The 12,727-nt window shown below is 40.7% G+C and overlaps 1 protein-coding gene across 1 annotated transcript in view; it reads right to left on the bottom strand.

The window, feature by feature from the left end:
- Positions 1 to 12,727, bottom strand: part of JADE1 (jade family PHD finger 1) — a 189,512-nt gene that overhangs the window by 75,903 nt on the left and 100,882 nt on the right. The window lies entirely within an intron of this gene.

Here is a 12,727-nt window from a genome sequence, read left to right as displayed (position 1 = left end):
CTACTGGGAATTAAAAGCTTTATAGACACTTTTTAAACCTGAAAAATATTAAAACAACAATTAAGCCCTTCCTGCTGAAAAACAAAACTCACTAAGCTGTTCCCAAATTCCCGATCCACAGAAACTGTGTAAGATAATAAACATTTATATTGTTATTAATATAAATTTTGGGGTAGTTTGTTATGTAGCAGCAGATAACTAACATCCCTAAATCCAAATCATATCATTAGCTAATTTTCAAGCCTCATTAGTTCTTAGAAACCTCCAGTCAGGTGACTACACCATTGCTTGGATTCAACTATTTATTGTTTCATCTCATCCTCAACATTTTTTTTTATTCTCTCTATCCGTTGGGTCCACAATCATACAGAAACTTTAAAGTATATCTAATTCTGCTTCTCATAAGCCTGTTCCTGACTCTATCACAAATTCAAGGAACTACATTCTACTGCCACCTATCACCACAGCATCCTCCACTGGACCAGATTGAAAGTTTATATTTTAACAATAAAAGATGGAAGCATCTTTTCCAGAAATCTGCCGCTGAAATACCCAAGAAGTCTAATAAACATCTCAGACTTAACATGGTTAAAAAAGAGCTCCTAATTTTCCTCTCCCCTAGCCTACTCATCCCAGGCTTCCGCAGCTCCGTAAATGACAGCATCACCCATCCAGATGCTTATAGGAAAAACCTAAAAGTCATTCTTGATTCCTCTCTTCTTCTCACACAATCAACAATGGGGTTCCCTCAGCTTCTACCTCCAGAGTATATCCTGAATTTGTTGACTTCTCTTCATCTCCATATCCTATCTCCACACCATCTCCAATCTTTCATCTCCATCTCCTTAGCCTAGACTATGCCATCATCTTTCACCAGGACACTGCAGAGCTCCTCCTAACTGTAACCCCTGTTGCTTTTCTACATACACATTCATGTACAGGTCTTTGTGTGAGTCCTTTTTCATGTTTTGGATTGAGGTAAAATCCACATATGATGAAATGTACAGATTCTAGGTGTACAGTTCAAATGAGTTTTGATAAACGTGTATACTCATGTAATCAAGATGAAGTACATTGCCATTACCCTCATAAATTCCCTACTAACCCCCTTCCAGTCAGTCTCTACCCCTAGAGGTAACCATTTCTGATTGTTATTCCTCATAAGAGGGTTAGTATAGTATACAAGCTTTTGTGTCTGCCTGATTTTGTTCAACACAATGGTTTTGAGATTCATCTATGTTATTGCGTGTATCAGCCATTGTTTTTATTGCTGAGTAGTATTTTATTTGTATGAACATATCACAGTTTGTTTCTCCATTCAACTTTTGATTGACATTTGGGTTATTTCCAGCAATTCCATTCCGAGGTATTTACCCAGGAGAAATGAAAGCATATGTCCACAAAAAGACAACAATCACCTGCTTCCTCTCTTGATCCACTAAATCCATTCTCCAGATAGAAGCTAGAGGGATCTTTTAAATAAATTACTCAAATCCCATCTCTCCTCTGCTTAATACCCTTCAGTGACTTCCCATTCCACTTAGGAGAAAATACAAACTCCCTACCACAGCTTGTGAAACACAGACATCACTGATTCTCAACCCTGGCTGCACAGAGGAATCCCCTGGGAACTTTTGTTGCTTGGGCTCCACCTCAGATCAAGTGAATCAGAATCTCTAGAGGAGGGTCCACATAGTTTTTAAAGCTCCCCAGGACATTCTAACAGGCCTCCAGGTTTGCAAGGCCTTGCCTGGTGACCTGGCCTGTGGCTCTCCCACTTTATCTCATGCCACTCTCCCCATTGGGTGCTGTAATCCAGCCACGCTGGCCTCCTTTCAGCCCTGTGAACACAGCGATTTTATCCCTACCTCAGGGGCTTTGTACTAGTATTTCTCCTGTCTGGAATGTTCTTTAGATCTTAGTGTAACTGGTTCTTGTGATTCAGGTCTCAGCTGAAATGTCACCTGCTTAGAGGGACTTTTCCTGCCCACCCAACCTAAATGAGCCACTCTGGAGCATGTCACTTGTTCAAATGTTCTATATCACATTTATGTCCAATACTGTCCTGTTCAAGCATTTTTCTTTGTGTTTATTGTCTGTCTCCCCCCTCTAGACTGTAAATCCCATGAGAACAGGGACATTGCCTGCCTTGTTCTCCACATATCCTTAGTATTTATAATCATGCCTGGCACATAATAGAAGTTTCAGAAATATTTGTGGGAAGCATGAAAGAATACGCGTATAAAATGTACATATTACCTGGGAGAGAGGGCAAAAATCCACAAGGGGTCTTCTTTCTTCCTTTCCCCCAGGTGTTACCATGAGGTGGTTGATTTACAGGAGAATGGAGAGACTCTAAGGGGATTAAACCCAGATACTCAGAGTTCATTAGGTCCTAAAAGGCAGAAAGATTGTTTTTGGCTTCTAGTATCTTAACTTCAGTCCTAACCTGAGGCTGTTCACATTGTAGATACTCAGTAAATATATTTCTTTTAGCAGTGAAGTGACTATGATCTGCTTGGAGGGGCTAGAGGGGATGTGGGAGGAGGTGATGGGAGGTGGAGTGTGTAAGTAGGGATTAGGGGATCATGAGAAAAGGAGACAGAAATATATTTATGCCTTTATATTTACTTAAGGGAGCTGTCACCAATTCAAAGCATGAAATTCAGTTTATTCTAGCCAATTGGATCTCAAAACACTGTCCTATTCTACACGTAGTTTCTCTTTGTAAGCAAGGCAGTATGTTAAAACAAAGTTTTAAAGAAATTTTAAAAGAAAGGAGAGAAAAAGGAAAAAGTGATGCAGGGGAGAAGAAAGGAGGGAACCAGGAAGAACGCAGGAAGATCTTCTTTGCGCTACACACAGTACTAGGCACGTTCAGGGATTTACTTATTTATCGCAACCCTATGTGAAATAAATATAATTATACTCATTTTACTGATGAGGAAACTGAATGAAGCTTAGAGAAAAGTAACTTCCCTTTTAAATATTCTTACCACTCAACTGTTAAAATAGATAAAAATATTCAAGATATACACAGCAAATATGCAGATGACATTGACATTGGAAATGCCATCTGACGTAAGCAAATAGATCAAAGATTCAAATTAGTCTTGTCAGGCTAGAACACTGGATTAAAACCAAGGGTTAGATACAATGTAGTGGATAAACTAAATCTTGCGGTCAGCTACACAGGTACAGAAAGAAGGAGCCCTAGTTTGGCTGGAGTTTGTCTAAAAACATCTTATTTGGTTGACTGCTAGTTTAATATAAGCCAATAGTAGATGCTAAAAATGTGAAGAGGACAACCCCTAAGTATCTCTTGACAGTTCTTACCTTAAACGACTTCTTGTCAGTATTTACCGCTGGAGATAGTTAAAAAATTCTCTTCTCTCCTGGCTTCTGTTACATCTGATTATCTTTCCATCTCTGAAGCAGATCCTCATTAATACTAACACTAATAAGACAATAGCCCTCATTTATTAAGGTTCTGTGCCAACTACACAATTACTGTATTTAACTCCCTCTTAATGGCACTTAATGAAATAGCATAATTATTTCCATCATCTTATAGATGAGAAAACTTAGGTTTAAAACATCTAAGTGATTTTCTCAAGACCAGACAGCTAATAGCGTTCGTAACGCTCAACTCCAGCAGTCTGACTTAGAGCCGCACCCTTCTAACCACTGTCCCTTCTGCCCCAGAGTTTCTTTCAGAGCTTCCTTTTCCTTTGCTCGTCCCTTTAAGTGTCAGTGTTCCTTACAGTCCAGTTCATCTTACTTCACTACCTCTCTGGTTAATCATCAGTAGACATGGCACTTTTAACTGACAACTTCTACCCTGATGAATCCTATGACTGCCACCAATAGTTGCCGCCCTAATGGCACTTACCCTTTCTACTGCCTTCCTTGCTAGTAGGTGCCTCTATAAGCTTCAGAGGAGGCTGGATCCAGTCTGGCCCCAGAGACAGAATCATGATTGGTTCAAACCAGGCATAATGCTTACCCTGCCCCCTCTTTTCAGTGACTAGTTTAAGTACTGGAAGAGAGTCGGCTGAGAGATTTTTTGAGAAGTTATCCTGGCTCTTAAACAGAAATATTCATCAGCAGGTAATCTCTTTTCTATCACCTTGTTGTGTCTGCATGTGCTGTGGAGAACTAAGTCAGCTATCTTGGAGCCTTTAATAATTTTCAAGAGTCTACAGGGCTCCTGAGAACAAAATGCTTGAGAACTGCTGCCTAGTCCGTGCCAGTATCATCTTTCACTAGGTTATTGAAACGGTTTCCTAAATAGTCTTTCTACTGCTAAGCTGAGCATGGCCAACCCCAATAAACCCATTCTCTGCATTGCTACCAAGGTGATCTTACTAAATGCTAATCAGACTCCTACTTAATCCATCAATGGCTCCCTGTTGCTTTCAGTTTAGCACCTAACACCCTACTTCTCTTGGGTTTTTTTTTTTGTTTTTTTTTTAGCATCTTTATTGGAATATAATTGCTTTACAATGGTGTGTTGGTTTCTGCTTTATAACAAAGTGAATCAGTTATACATAAAAATATGTTCCCATATCTCTTCCTTCTTCTGTCTCCCTCCCTCCTTCCCTCCCTATGCCACCCCTCTAGGTGGTCACAAAGCACCGAGCTGATCTCCCTGTGCTGTGTGGCTGCTTCCCACTCCTCTCCTCTCATACATCTGTTCACCCCAGCCATTCACAGGTAATTGCAATTTCCTATCAGAAATGATACTGCCTGTTGTTTCCATCCCTTCCCACCTTTTTTTTTTTTTTTGGTCTTTGGAGCAGAAGACATTTATTACAGTGGATTGGTTACACAGGTGATGGAAGAGCTAAGTCAATCAGGATGGTGAGGAAAGCAGAAGTGAGCAGCCATGGCAAGCCACCACCAATGGCAAGTTCTGGGCGTGGAGGAATGAAAGGAGGAAGCGATGTCACCAGACCCCCAAGGGTCAAGGTTACCCAGGGAAAGCTAGAACCATGGTAGACGTGTTCTGCATGTTCTGGGACCATGAAGGAGCCAAGCCACTGCCAACAGTGCCTTCCAAAGCTGAGCTTCCTAATCTGCTCCTAAGTCCCCACTGTCACATCCTATTCCTTCATCCTCTAGCTAGCTAACTTCTACTTTTCCTTTAAAACTCAGATCAAGGGTCGTTTTCTACAGGAAGCTCTCTCAGCCCACAGTGTAATTTACCTGTCCCTCTCTGTGCTTCCAAAGCATGATTTATCAAAGTGGTCACCAGGAAGTACTGGGACCACTGGTTTATTGAGTTTCCCCCTAGACAATAAGCTCCTTGAGGACTGGGGCAGCCTCTCTTTTCTTTGTATCATTTGAGCGCAGGGCAATGTCTGACTACAGTGTTGGGGGCTATTATATGTGCTCAGAAAATATTTTGCAAACATATTAATGAATTAACTCTAGGTAATTTGCTTCTGGGATGAGTTTCATTTTCTGAACCATTTGCTTTGTGTGTGTGTGTGTTGTGTGTGTGTGTGTGTGTGTGTGTGTGTGTGTGTGTGTCCAAGGCCTGGACTTTTCAGGGCATTTTCCTTCACACACAAGCTTCTTCATATAGCCCTTGAGAGGAAATGTTATTTCATTTCTTAATACCATCTCTATACTGTGGGATGTATAAAGATGCTTTCTGGAGCCCAAGTCTCATGGTCCCCTTCAAACTGTGTTTCCTGGAGTGGAGGCCTCAGTGGTTTCTTCCTAATTCTCACACTTGGAACACTTAATTTTAATTTTACAAACCACCTTCCAAAGAAACCAGAAAACTGTTCTGTCAGTCTTATACATTTTGTGCTTTTTCTTTTTTTTTTTTTTTTTTTTGGCTGTGCCATCCGGCATGCAAGATCTTAGTTCTCTGACCAGGGATCGAACTTGTGCCCCCTGCGATGCAAGAGTGGTGTCTTAACCACTGGACCGTCAGGCAAGTCCTCTTGTTCTTTTTCATAACCTTTTTTCTTCCACTTTGGATAAAAATAATAGGTAACAGAGACTTAATTATGTTTTGGGAATCCCTTCTTTCCTTTTAGAAATGGCCACTAATATTAGCACCTTGCCATTTTTTTGAGACAGTCTGTGCATGCACAAGTACGAAGGAAAGCTTTCTGGACAGTAGGAGGACGGTGAGCATGGTATGAGGATGAACAAACTGTCAGCGGACAGTCCTTTTTTTTTTCTTAACAGCTTCATTGAGATATAAATCACATACCATACCATTCACCCATTTAAAGCGTACAATTCAATGGGTTTTAGTATATGCACAGATGTGTACAGCCATCACCACAATTTTAGAACATTTGCATCACCTCAAAAAGACACCTTGTACCCTTGGGCTAATCTTCCCCACACCCACACTTGTCCCTTTCCCCATCCGCCCTAAAACTACTAATCTACTTTCTGTCTCTGTAGACTTCCCTGTTCTGGACTTTCATGTGAATAGAATGATACAATACGTGGTCTTTGAGGACTGGTCTCTCTCTCTTAGCATAATGTTTTCAAGGTTCATCCACGTTGCAGCATGTGTCAGTACTCCATTTCTCTGGACAGTCCTTTCCAAACACCAAAACTGGACTGGCCCAGCACTGTCACTGGAGCCATCAGTGTGAACGTCTTTGGTGAGAAGATTTTCTGCTGTGGTTCCTTGCTGGTGAATCTCATTGGAGCCTGCTACGTGTGCCTCTTTACCTAAGCCACCACTATCAGCTGGCATTGGGCCTTATGTGAAAATGAGGGAATTAAAAATGAATCAGAATTCCAGACAGAATCCGCCAAACCGCTGTATGACTTTTGAGCAACAGAATTCATACGGAAACCACCTCAGTCTGTTTCTTCATATAGTTCTAGTGGACTCTCTAGGTATGTCCAGCAGGGAAGTCCAGGCTAGTGATCGGGCCAAAGCCTATGTGATTGTTGTCAGTTCATTGCTTCTCAGTGTGGTCCGCCAGACCAGCAGCATCAGTATCAGCTAGGAACTTGTTAGAAATGCAGATTCTCAGGCCCACCTCCTAAATCAGAAACTCTGAGAGTGGGGCCCAGTAAATCTGTTTCAACACGCCCCCAAGTGATTCTGATCCACACTCAAGTTGGACAACCACTGGTTAGGTAACTGGTATAGTACTCTCAGCATTGGTACATGAACACAAATCAATTACTGACTCACACCCTGTTTTGTATCAAGTGTATATACTCCATGGATGAAGAAAAACCGTTGGGGTCTAAGTAGTAGATTATGGTACCTATGCTGAATTTCTGTGCATTGATATGACAGAAAACTTATTTTATTACTCCCCATTTCCCATCTTTATTTCCTTTTAAAACAAGGCTTTGATAAAAACTTACTTTAAAAAAATCCTGATAGACCTACCAGAGAATGGACTTGAGGATATGGGGAGGGGGAAGGGTAAGGTGAGACAAAGTGAGAGAGTGGCATGGACTTATGTATACTACCAACTGTAAAATAGATAGCTGGTGGGAAGCAGCCGCATAGCACAGGGAGATCAGCTCGGGGCTTTGTGACCACCTAGACAGGTGGGATAGGGAGGGAGGGAGGGAGGGAGACGCAAGAGGGAAGAGATATGGGGATATACGTATATGTAGAGCTGATTCACTTTGTTATAAAGCAGAAACTGACACACCATTGTAAAGCAATTCTACTCCAATAAAGACGTGAAAAAAATAAAATCCTGATAAACTTGTTGCCTTTATAGAGTTTATTTCCACTTTGGACTGAGTAGATCTTGTAGGTAGCATGCCTAGAAGATGGTACTTCTACAAATCTTGGTTCAGGAAAAAATAATTCCTATATGCACTCATATCAGACACAGGTCTCTAGAGGCTGTTTTTCTGAGTGAATATTCTGTCAGCATAGAGACAATGTCAGGGAGTGCATTTTTAAAGCAATTGGTAACCTGATGCCTGTATTGATAAAATACCCAAGAGTTCGCTTTGAACACACCCAGGACTTTATCTAACCTTTGTTGTTAAGACCAAACACTTTTTAGATAGTCTGGGGATAGTTGTTATCTCTTTCAGAAAGAGCACAGGAATGGTTTATTCTCAGTTAATCTGGATAGATTTGACTAAGGGTTAGCAGTTTCGAAATTCTGCTAAAATGTGCCTTAAATATTTAGACAAAAGTACAATTCTTGATAAAAAGCAATTTTATTTGTCAGAATGCACTGTTGTGTAATTCTTTTGAAACAGTATTATTTCATCAGCATCCATTTTCATTTTGCTTTAAATACCATTAAAACTGATTTTTAAAAAGTCTTAGACACGTAGATAGAATCCTGTCATGAGGTGTTTAACTGTACACGGCCTTACGCTGTTAATTATTATTTCATATATCTCGGTCTCATCCCTCAACTAGATTTACCCTGAAGGCTATAACAATTTCTTGTACATATGTGTTTGCTCTCATGATGTCTATCAGATATCCTAAACATAGCAGACATCTGTTAAATATGTGTGTATTGATCGATAGCTTTGATAGTAACTTGAAACACCCAGCCTCATTGTCAGGAATAGAAGCTCTCTTAAATTAGGTCAGTTAAGGAGAGATAACAACAGACCACTTCACAGATATCCAAGGACAAAAGCAAAGCACACCTAGACCACATGGGACATGGAACTGGATGTTCAGGACCCAAGGCTACTCCTTTCTTCTCAGGACCCTGGGGCTTCAGGTCTGTGCTTCTACCTGTATATCTCCTTCAGTGTCTTTAGTAGTCTGACCTCCTTTTTATTGTGGTATCTCTATTCCCTGAAAATAGGAGCTTACATTTGGCTTTGGTTTGTCACGGATCTACCCTACTATTTTATGTCAAGAGCCCATTGGCATCTAATTGGTTCAATTTTAGTGGCCCAATTCCAAATTCCATAGAGACATCATCATCTGATTAGGGTAGAGTTCAGCTCTAGTTACAATCAGCCATGAGTAGGAAGTAGGAGGTGTAGAGGAAATCAGGTAGCATATAAAGCTATTCCTCTCCAGGAACTGTGGGTGGAACAGGTTCACTAAGAAGGGGTCTTAGACAAGGAGGTAACAGCTGACATAACTACTCCAGTTTATCTACTACACCCTAGAACTCAGACAAGTACACAAAAGTTAGACATTAGAGGTAACTAGGGTCATGGATAAATTTCTCTTTTGATCTAGATCAGGGCTTGGCAACCATAGCCCTTGGGCCACATCCAGCTTGTGGTCTGCTTTTGTAAGAGTGAAGAATGGTCTTTACATGAAGAAGAATACGCAACACAGACTGTAAATGACAAATGCTAAAATATTTACTCTCTGGCTCTTTACAGAAAAATTTTGCCAACCCCTGCTCTAGATGACCTTTCTTTCTTCATTCATTTCACAAATATCCACTGAATATTTACTATGTTCTAGGCACTGTTCTAAGTATTGTAGATACAGTGATGTCACAAAGACAAGCATGGTTCCTACCCTGGAAAAGCTTAGATTCTATTGTGGGAGAGAAGAGATCAAGAGTAAGTATATACAATGCTTGAAATTTTCCATGAATTAAAAGTTGCAGATGGACTTCCCTGGTGGCACAGTGGTTAAGAAGCCACCTGCCAATGCAGGGGACACGGGTTCGTGCCCTGGTCTGGGAAGATCTCACATACCGTGGAGCAACTAAGCCGAGTGCCACAACTACTGAGCCTGTGTGCCACAACTACGGAAGCCCTCATGCCTAGAGCCCGTGCTCTGCAAGAGAAGCCACCGCAATGAGAAGCCCTTGCACCACAATGAAGAGCAGCCCACCCTTTAAGCAACTAGAGAAAGCCCACACGCAGCAACGAAGACCCAACGCAGCCAAAAATAAATAAATAAAATTATTTTTTAAAAGGTTAAAAAAAAGAGTAAGTATATACATTAATAAATAAATAGGACAATTTCAGATTACAAGTGCTGTGAACAAAATAAGCAGAGGATATTAATAAAGGGAGAATAACAAGGGAAGGGGACAGGTTGGGGAGATCTTATCTGTGGAGGTGACATTTATGCTAAGACCTAGAAGACAGGAAAGAACCAGTCACAAGGAGGTCAGCATTACAGCCGGAGGAAATGAAGGCAAAGTCTCTGAGGCAGATAAGAGGTTGTCTTAGCCAAGGAACCCCAAACAGGCCAGTGGTATTAGGACAGAATGTAAGAAGAAATGAAGTTGGAAGGTAGGGAAGGGCTAGATCATCTACAGCCCTGGAAGGAAGCCATTGAAGATGACATGATTTCATGAATAGTATGATCTCACAAATGTTTAAAAAAGATCTCTCTGGCTGCCATGAGATAGATTATAGAGAAGCAAGAGTGAGTTCTATTAAAGAGGTTATTGTAATAGTTCAGGGGAGACATGACTGATTTAAACTAAAATGTTGTCATGAGAATGGAGAAAATTGGATGAATTAAAATATTTTGAAAGGAGAATTAATGAAACTAACACATTGGGTATGAGAAGAGAGGAAACAGCATGAATCCTAGATTTCTGTGCAGCCGGGTAGATGGTGGGTCTGGTCACCTTATCCATATCATCTTTGATAACTGAGTAACTGAGTCTCTGCAACTAAGAGTCGTGCTTATGTGTTAGAAAAATTTTCAAAGCCAGAAAAAAATTATTCTCCATATTGAATCTTCTTAACTTTTATCTACATACTTTTCTGCAAGGGATCATTGAACTAAAAAGCACTTCTATAGCAAACTCCAGACTACCCACTTGGAAAACTGTAAGTAGTTTTCCCCTCTTCAGAATAATAGCTTGTGTGTGCTTTCTGACAGTGGAATGACCTCTCAGGGCTGCCATTTTGTCCCTTGATGTCATGACTCTGTTTCTCCCTTTGGGAGATTGCTGTGAAAAGGCAGAGAACCATGGGTCACTGTCCAGTAGGGGACGGCTGGCCTGCTCCCTCTTCCCCATCAAGGGCTATGTGCAAAATGAGAAGTGGCATTAGCCTAGAGACACTGAGATTTGTTTTGAAGCAGTTAAAGAGGAAGCGAATGCTCAGGGGAAGCTTTAAATTTCTTCCTACTTACAGAAGTTGAATTGTAAGAGCTATCTCTCTACCATTAATCACCAGGTCTAGTGTGAAGCCAGCCAACTTCAGAGAGTTAGTTAAAAGAATTGACTAATGACTCAACTCTCTCCTTATCTCGCTCTCTCTTCAGGTTTGATCTCACCAGACACTCAGGCTGCACTTACCCGCTCTTACTAGAGCCTTTCCAGTGTACTGCAGTGCCCAGGAAGCTCTGTGTTTGGAGGCCTGTCCTGTAGCACTGTCCAACCGAATGATGGAGAACTTCAGTGCCCAGCCTGGGCCGTGAGTGGAGCGGAGGGTGGAAGAGTGCTAGGTCTCTAGAAATGTCCGAGTCGATGGTGATGGTTTAGTCATGACCTAGAATCTCCGGGAGGTCTTGATCATTTTACTTTAACAATTGGACCCTTATAATATAGAGAATGTCTTTTGAAGTTAGTTCTTCTAAAAGTCTGCTTTGGTCTCCACTCACTGACTCCTGGAAGGCTTTATTTTAGAAATAAGATTTCCTTTTGTTCCAACTTCAATGATTAAAACATCCAGGAATGTGTTTTGATTCTACTTCTTTGTAGTTATTTTATCATGGATCTTTCTGAGTCTTAGATTATATTAAGCAGTTATTAGTCACTTTCAATCCACAGATTCACTGCATAATCCCTGATTAAAACCAATTATTACTCTCTCAACAATATTCCATAAGAGCTAGCTGTTCGATCACACTTATCTCCAATGATCCACTCTCCTCCCCAAATAGGGAGTTCCCTCCACTCCCCTCCACCATGGCTGCATGCTTCCAGGAGGTCCTTTGCCAGCATCTAGTCAGATATATCTTAAGTAATGAAGTCAATAGGGAAAAATAAAGGATGGAAATATACCCACTTAATATCAGTGAACTTGTTTAACTACTTAAGGCTGTATCTCGAAGTAGAAGCGTGTTACAGTGTGTTTTGTAAAGCAGTGCTTATAAACCACTGAGCTTTCAAAATAACTTTTTCCTATTAAGCCTGCATTGAGAAATGGGGTCAATTTGCCCCATTAACTTTTTTTTCTGTGTGATAATTACAGGAATTGCAGATTAGCATGAGTGAACTGGCAAGGTTCTGAGCTAATAAAAATACACACAAAAATTATAACGTTCAACTGCGTCAAGAGTCCTCATGAGGAAAACATTAACCATTCCCGATAGGCCAGTTTTGAGTGCAAGCTAGGGAAAAATCCCTTTCAAGTGACATACGGTACAACATTTCCCATAATAAAAGACACAGTTCTGCTATTCAGAGATTTGAAACTGATAGTAGATGAACTAATAAAAGATAAATTCCATGAATTAGAAGATATTTAATAAATGTTTTTTCAGGCGATAATTATAACATTTTGCCAGCCAGGCTATACAGCTCTTTACTTTATTAGAACCATATGTAAAATATTGTAACGCTTGGAGCTTGGAGCACATTACCATGTATTTCATGAACATTTGTTAAGTACCTACTGAGTGCCAGCCACCATGCTAGGAGTAGGAGATGAAAGCCCCAACAGGTAATCCTGTCTGAACACTTTGCTCAGAGATCCTATGATTAGAATCACTTATGTTACTTCAGATTGGTTGAAACTATCATTCTAACTGCATGTGGTTGAACTTCGAGGATTGCAAAGGAATGAGTCCCCTGTTCTA

This window comes from Neophocaena asiaeorientalis, unplaced genomic scaffold (assembly GCF_003031525.2).
Source record: "Neophocaena asiaeorientalis asiaeorientalis breed wild unplaced genomic scaffold, Neophocaena_asiaeorientalis_V1.1 scaffold65, whole genome shotgun sequence".
In the NCBI taxonomy this organism is placed as follows: domain Eukaryota; kingdom Metazoa; phylum Chordata; class Mammalia; order Artiodactyla; family Phocoenidae; genus Neophocaena; species Neophocaena asiaeorientalis.
This window is presented reverse-complemented; position numbering and strand designations above follow the sequence as displayed.